Source organism: Eubalaena glacialis, chromosome 1, assembly GCF_028564815.1.
Source record: "Eubalaena glacialis isolate mEubGla1 chromosome 1, mEubGla1.1.hap2.+ XY, whole genome shotgun sequence".
NCBI lineage: Eukaryota > Metazoa > Chordata > Mammalia > Artiodactyla > Balaenidae > Eubalaena > Eubalaena glacialis.
The window spans coordinates 84,304,383-84,311,950 of NC_083716.1; positions in this window are offsets into that span (position 1 = coordinate 84,304,383).

Below are 7,568 nucleotides of genomic sequence, written 5' to 3' on the forward strand. Positions count from 1 at the left end.
TGAACTTAGCACAGAGCCAGGCTTCCGCAAGGCTGCAGTGAGCTCTAGCTCTGGCTTTTGGAGGTGGTGGAAAGCTGATCTCCTTTCCCCGGGTTACCCTCACTGGTCGGTGCAGGCCCCAGAGCTACCCAAAATGCTGCAGTAGCACAGACGCAGCTATCAGAGCCGGGCTCTCTGGGGGCCTCGAGATGCTGGCGGGGGCCTCGAGATGCTGGCTGCGTCCTCTGCAGCCTATGAGCTCTGCAGTCATTTGACACAAATATGTCCAGAGGCTGAAAACTTACTGCGGGTTTCGGTGACACTCACAACCACAGGGAAAAGTGAATAGTTACTTTTTTTTAAAGGCTTTTCTCTCTGTTTTCAACAGCAAATCAAGACGATGCGATTTCTGGGGACATATGGGAAAGGACACAGTGACGCAGGTCTATGATGCAAGTGGATCTTATTCTGTTTCTGTTGTTCCACTGGAGGGAACGCCCAGAATAATCATCCAGAATTTAGCCTTCAATTTGGTAATCAAAGTTGAAATCAGACAACTGTAAATCAAACTATCTAACCAAACACTGGGGATCACTGACACCTTAAACAAGTCAAAAAATCAAAACAACGTCAATATTCAGAGCCATGTGCTTCATGTAGTCCAGTTAAACTGAAATCAATACCACTGCAACAGTCTGACAGTGGGATCCAGATTTCCCCTCATATATATACTAAGGATCTCATAGGACCATGTATTTGTTTTTACATATGTAATCGTATGTTATAAAAGAGGCAAACATAACCATAATGCTTGCATTAAAATAGTTCTAAACGTACTAGCCGAGCTAATAGGGAGACTTTGCCACAGGTCGTAATTATGTCTGGAAACTACATACAGAGAAATGTAATAGACAGAAAAATATCTTTCTAATTCACAACGATAAAGTCCTATAAGACAAGAGCTCATCTCTCATGACACGGGATGCATCATTTACCCACAAGAGGGCTTTGGATTACCAGGGGGAAAGCAGCTCCCAGGTTACAGACCTGTGAGGTTCTGGAGAAGAGCCCTCAGACCCCCTGAAACCTAAGAAATCAATGGCCGGAGACCCAGAAATAGATTCGTGTCAGCACAATCCTGGCAATGAAACCTTTCGTGTCAGGACAATCCTGGCAATGAAACCTTTTGGCCAGGCACCTGAGGAGCAGGCACTGTTGTTTTCCAAGCTGTTCAAACTTCAGGTGAACTGAAGACTGCATGACACAGCTGCCAGAAGCTCTGCTGCAACTGACTGTGATGCACAGAGCAGCAAAAGAAGAGCCAGATGCTGATGCTTCCTTAGTCTCCTTGGTGTCACGTGTTATCTACAGAAGTCTAACTGTTCCAGAAAGACGAATCTTGTGACCACTGCCTGAGAATGTCCACTCACTTTATCCTAAGTATACACAGCCACGGACCATCATTCACCTTCCCAAATGGACCGTGAGTTATGGAGGCAGGTAACTGTGTCTTCTGCGTGGTTGCATCCCCACTGCACACAGTAAGTACTCAGGGGTGTGCTATTTGTTTGTTACTGGACTGAGAGAGAGTCGGAGACACTTCTTTTGAATCCAAGGGGTGCCAATCTAAAGACGAACCACAGGTGAAGGAGCTGGTGATAGGGGATCTGTGGAGTAAAGGAGTGCTCCAAGGAAAGATAACAAGCTCTGCTTTAGATAGAAGAAGCATGTCTTAGTCCATTCAGGCCACTATAACAAAGTACCATAGACTGAGTGGCTTGTAAACAACAGACATTTATTTCTCATGGTTCTAAAGGCTGCAAGGCCAAGGTCAGGCAACAGCATAGTTGGGTTCTGATGAGAACCCTCTTCAGGTCACAGACAGCTGACTTCTCACTGTACCCTCACATGGCAGACAGTAGAGGGAGCTCTCTGGAGCTTCTTTTATAAGGGCACTAACCCCATTCATGAGGGCTCCACCCTCATGACCTAATCACCTCCTAACACCATCACCTTAGGGATAAGGTTTCAACACATGAATTTTGAGGAGGACACATTCAGTCCATAACAGGGCACAAAACCTAACTAAAGTAAATTTGGAGAAACACGCTGAAATCGAAATATGTCATGCCAACTATACCTGTAAAATAGTGATGGTCAGGACTTTTTTGTATGAAGACTTTTTCAGATGGGAATACAGTAGGTTCTGTATACTTTTAATCAAAAAATTTAAAAAATAAAAAGCTACAAAGAAATGTATGATTCTGGAAAAATAGAAGCAGTACCATATGATAAACAATAATAATGCACAAAAACAAGACTGTGAACATCAGAGATCATTTATAGACAACCATCGTACCCCAATGGCACTTCAGTAATAGCTGAAGTCAATCATTACCTAATTCTTAAATAAAAGCGGAGGACATAAGTATTATTTTCGTCAAAGACTATTCTGCAATTACGCCTATAATTTAACAGAAAATAAATTATGTAAGCCTCCGGAAAAAAAAAAAAAAAAATACATCCTTGATGAAATTAATGATTCCCGGAAAGTCGTTCTTTTCTTGTAAATTGTATTCCATAATTTGAGAAAACTTGCATCATCTCGAGTAGATAAAGCTGAGTCGGCATCTTCCCATCTCATAACTGAGAGAAAGAACAGGAGCCTCACGCCCTCCCAAGACTGCAGCAAGATGAATCAGCCTTCAGTCGCCTCCTCACTCCAGCCCCGCCTGCTCCTTTGCACCCAATACCCTTCTTCACAGCCATGGAGTCTTGGAACACAGGCTTTCCGGGGGAGGCAGGATGCCCCCAGAGGCCCCACGCACTGTGCCAGGCCAGGTTGCTGCCGCCTCCCTGAAGGCCTGCCATGCCCCATCCAGCACACCCCCTTCAAGGTTCCACATCGCCACTAGGACAGGCACTCCCAGAAAGGGAAAGTGACCCAGGCAGCTTCCTAAAGCAACAAATTATGTGGAAAGGATTGTGTCATAAGCCCCGATCCATTTAACGGCACAGTCTTACAGTGTTTAGAACCTCCTTCCCTTAAGTACCTGGGGTTGCGCAGTTCTAGTCGCAGACTCACCCAGAAAACTGACGTGCCGCGTGAAGCTTTGCCTTCAGTTGTCAGATAAACTCAAAGGAATCACAGTACCAGCTGCCCTCTTTTACAGAGAAAAGCCGTCCCTTCTCTCCCACCCCTGTCCCATGTCACTGGTATTTTAGCAAAGGGAACAAAGCATGAGACATAATACTGGATCTGAGTTCGGGAAGGGCACTGAAAGGTCACCCAATCCATCCCCCGTCTGTCCATCAGCCCTCATCTCAACTGTAACATTTTACTTTCTTTCTAAGGTTACCTGAACAGTGTCTCCTCAGCTCGTTTCTATGTATAGTCCTTACCTGCACTCTCTGGAGATTCTTTCTCCTCATCTGAATATGTCATATTAACATTTAAATACGTGTTCCTTCATTAGGTACTCGGTGGTTTCCAAACACCGCCCCCGCCCCCCGCCCCCGGTCTTTCCTAAAACTGCCATCAAAAGGTCATCAGTGGCCTCCCAACTGGCAAATCCAAAGGGCTATTTGTAGTTCTCAACCCAGCAGGCTTCATTTGTGCCTGCTGGTCGCCACCTTTTTAATAAACCGAGTGTAAATATGCCTTCCTCTAAATTCTTCTTTCCTGGTTCTAGTGCTTTTCTTCTAACTTACCTTTTCCAGACCTTTTTCACAGGTTCTCTTCCTCCACCGAACTTTTAACTACGGCTTGTCTAGGATTTCACTAACAAATAAAATAGAGCATATGTATGCAAAGTAGATTCTGCATGCAAAGGGTTAAGAAACTGGGATGATATATTTTTGAAAAAGAGAAGGCTTTTGTGATTTATAACTTGTTCAAATCTGTAATTCCTGTAATAGCCAACTTGTTATGTGGTGATTGCTTCGGGACCAAAGTCAGGATTTTTCCATCAAAGAACAGCCACTTGCCATTGCCTGAATCAGTGCACAGTAAATTGAATTGCAGTCTGGTTGACCCACTAATGTTTTCACTTATCATGCTATACCAGAGTTATCAGCTTTCATGGTTGCTTCCTCAGATAAGCAGGGTATTGTAAAAGATAAAGATGAGGTAATTCCTTATAAATTCCACCATATCAGGTCCCTATTTAGAATCCCTTGATGAAGTATTACTGGATTTGGAATCAAATCTACCCTCCTTATGCTGCTCTGGAATGCCTAAATGTTCGGCTCCTTCCTACTTTTAAAATCTTCCTGGCCTTCTTTTGGGTCCCTCAAATATACTGCCCTGAATCCAAACTCTGAAAACAAAAAAAAATAGATTTTTTATAATTCTGTATGTTCACACCACGTAATAATATAATCAAATCACCAAATAATATATATATACATATTATAGTAGGTGATATTATTTTTATAAAGTTCAAAAGTGAAAAATATATTGTTTAGAAGTATATTTGTGATTCTTCCAGTAAAAATAAAGGAAAGCAAGAGAATTAAAAAATAAGACCAAGATAGTGGCAGTTTCCAGGGAAGGGAGGTGAGCTCTGGAATGGGATCAGGAAGAACAGGGAGCTTCATTTTATGTTTAGGCCACATGACCTGCATATATATAGCATGCATTCTTCTGTGTGTACCAAATGTTTCATAATTCAAAAAGAAACTGAAGACCAAGTTTGCAGTTCCACGCCACAGCCGCCTGCAACCGAACTACAATTTACCATGAACCAGGTCTGGCGACAATAAGCCACTGCTCTTTGCCGGCAAGATCCTGACTCTGGTCCTTCCGAATCAACCACTATATAACAAGTCAGCTGTTACAGGAATTACAGATTTGAATAAAATTATGTCACCACTAATCCTTCTCTTTTTGAAAACTGTATGATCCACTTTCTTAACCCTTTGCATACAGAACCTAGTTTGCAACCATTCAGCATGTATACAAGACCTGAATTATCTTAAGCAGCCATCGTGCAGTGGTGGTTTTTCTAGGCCACTGAGGCTGGTGGGCTGGCTGGTTTGATACCCTTTGTACCACATTGTTTCTAGTTGAGGTATACCAGAGCCAACTATGCAAACAGAAGTCCCAGCAGGCCCAGCTCTGCCACACCATCTAAACCAAATCATTGACACATCCTGCGCAGTTCGGACATCCCTGGTGAGGGATGCTTGGATGTGAAAGAGTCCTCTGGAGCTCCCCGCCTGAGTTCAAATCTTGGCTCCACCGCCCACCAACAAGCTTGACCTTGAGTAAAGGACTTAACATGGGAACAATCATTGGACCCTCTCTCTTGCGCTACTGTGAGCGTTAGATGAGATAATTCATGAAAGCACCTAGAGCAGGGGCTCAATCTACTCACTGAGGGTCAGCAATAATAATAATTATTATTATTATTGCTGTTGTTGTTGTATTTATTATTATCATCATCATCTGAGATGACAGATGACAGATGATGATGATGATCTGAGCTGACCAGAAAGACAAGCAGAAAAGTTGGGAAAGTAAGTCTCAGAAGACATAAAGTCGAGTTGTGTATTAGAAACAAAGGGTCCACAAGGTCAGTTACCAGAGAGCAATCAACAGAGAAACCAAGGTCCAAAAGAGAGAAAAACGCGAAACGCAGGCCACACGGAGCAGCTCAGGGAGGGAGCACAGACGAGGGCTATAAGAGCTTGGGGTGGGCAGCCTGGAATCCTCCACTGTCAGTCATCACCTGTCCTGTTCTCACGCCCTTCCCCCCTCCTCTCGGCCCCCTAAGAGTCTTGCTTTCTAGACCAGGGGACTGAAATGCAGCATTCACTTCCCAGGCCATCATCCAAGGCTCTATCTCCCAACCAGCCTCCACCACTGGGGATCTTGAACTGCCCTTGGCATCTCACGGTGGCCCATCGTGGATGACAAAGATGCAGTTCAGTAAGCTAGATCCCCTATCAACAGACCACCTGGAATCAAAGTCTTATCGCTTAACAGTGTCACGAAAGCCAGGGCCACTCTGGCACCTTGCCCTACCCTCCTGCTCACAAAGGGCACTCTCATCCTCTTGACTCTCTTCGCTTCCTCTTGGTCAGTCAAGCAGAACTGAGTCCCAGGATGGAGCTCTGCAAGGATAATGGGAAGCACGAGACCCAGACTGAATGGGAAGGGCTGCCCCACCTCTGCGTGCCTCCCTCTCTGCCCAGCCCCAGAGCCCAGCTGACAGGGCACAGTGGCTGGGGCAGCTGGTGTGAGTGGGAAGCATGGGGGCTCTGGACATAGATGGGCGTGGAGCCCTGATCAGACACCTGGGAGCCATGTGACCTCCGCTGAGTTACCTCCCCCTCGAGTCAGTTTCCTCAGCTGTAGAACAAGAGGAATAATCCTATCGCCAAGATGTTAGAAGTTAACTGAAATCACAGGACAAAGGGTTTAATAGTTAGAATCCGTAAGTTCTGATAAATATTGGCTCTTCCTCTCTGCTTCTTCTTCCTCCCCTCTTCTGCAGGACCACTGCAAGGGCTTCTGAAGGCATTCCTAGCCTCCTAAATTTAGAGAATTTCCTGGAAGATTACAAACAGACTCTAACACCAGCATCTAAATTTATTGCTAAATCTTCAAACTTGCCTATAAAAAATACAATGAGAAAGACTGGGTTAAATGCACTGTGATTAACCTCATCAGCGGATAGTTGTTTCAGTGAATCTTTGTCCAACAAGCTCTCCAAGTATGTCCCTTAACTACCTGAAATACTTCAGAGGATGGGTGAAAGCAATGCAGAAATCCCAGTGCTATTTCTGTTCCTCTGTGACCTGCCATATGGCAGAGATAACACCTGCTCATCAGGACACTCTTGAAGAAGAGCAAGGGTTGCCCTAAAAGATATCACACACCACAATAGCTATTGTAATTCAGGCAGGATAGTGTTAGCACAGGGAAAGAGAACCTTAACAGAATAGAGGGGTCAGAAACACACTAGGGACAAAGGTGGCAATGAGCAAAGATGGTTTAATTCAATAAATAGCACTAGGGCAATAGCATAATACATATGGAAAAATAGTATTAGATATCTCCCTCACACTATAGAGTACACACTAATAAAACTGATGGTTATTAAGGACCTAAAGGTTGAAAGTAAAACTTTGAAATTCTGAGAAGAAAATTTTTTTTGGAATCTCTGTAACCTTGGAGGAGAGAAGGATTTCTGAAACCAAACACAAAGAAGTCCTAACTATAAAGAAAAATAATACACAAATTCTCCTACTATAAGAACTAAGAATGCTTGTTCACCATAGAGCTCTATAGAGAGTGTGGAAAAGACAAGCCAATAATTGAAGGAAGACAGATGTTCACAGCACATCACGAACAAAGAAGCAGAATCTTGAAAATACAAAGAAAATAAGAAAAATGACAACTGAATAGACAAAGCATTTCCAGAAGAAGAAAGATAAATAGCCAATAACCATATGAAAAGATACACGAGCACATCAGGAATCAGAGAAATACTAATTAAAACCACAGTGAGATTTTATTTTATAACCCTAACTGGCAAAAATTAATGTCTGACAGTATCAAGTATGGCAAGGATGTTGAACAT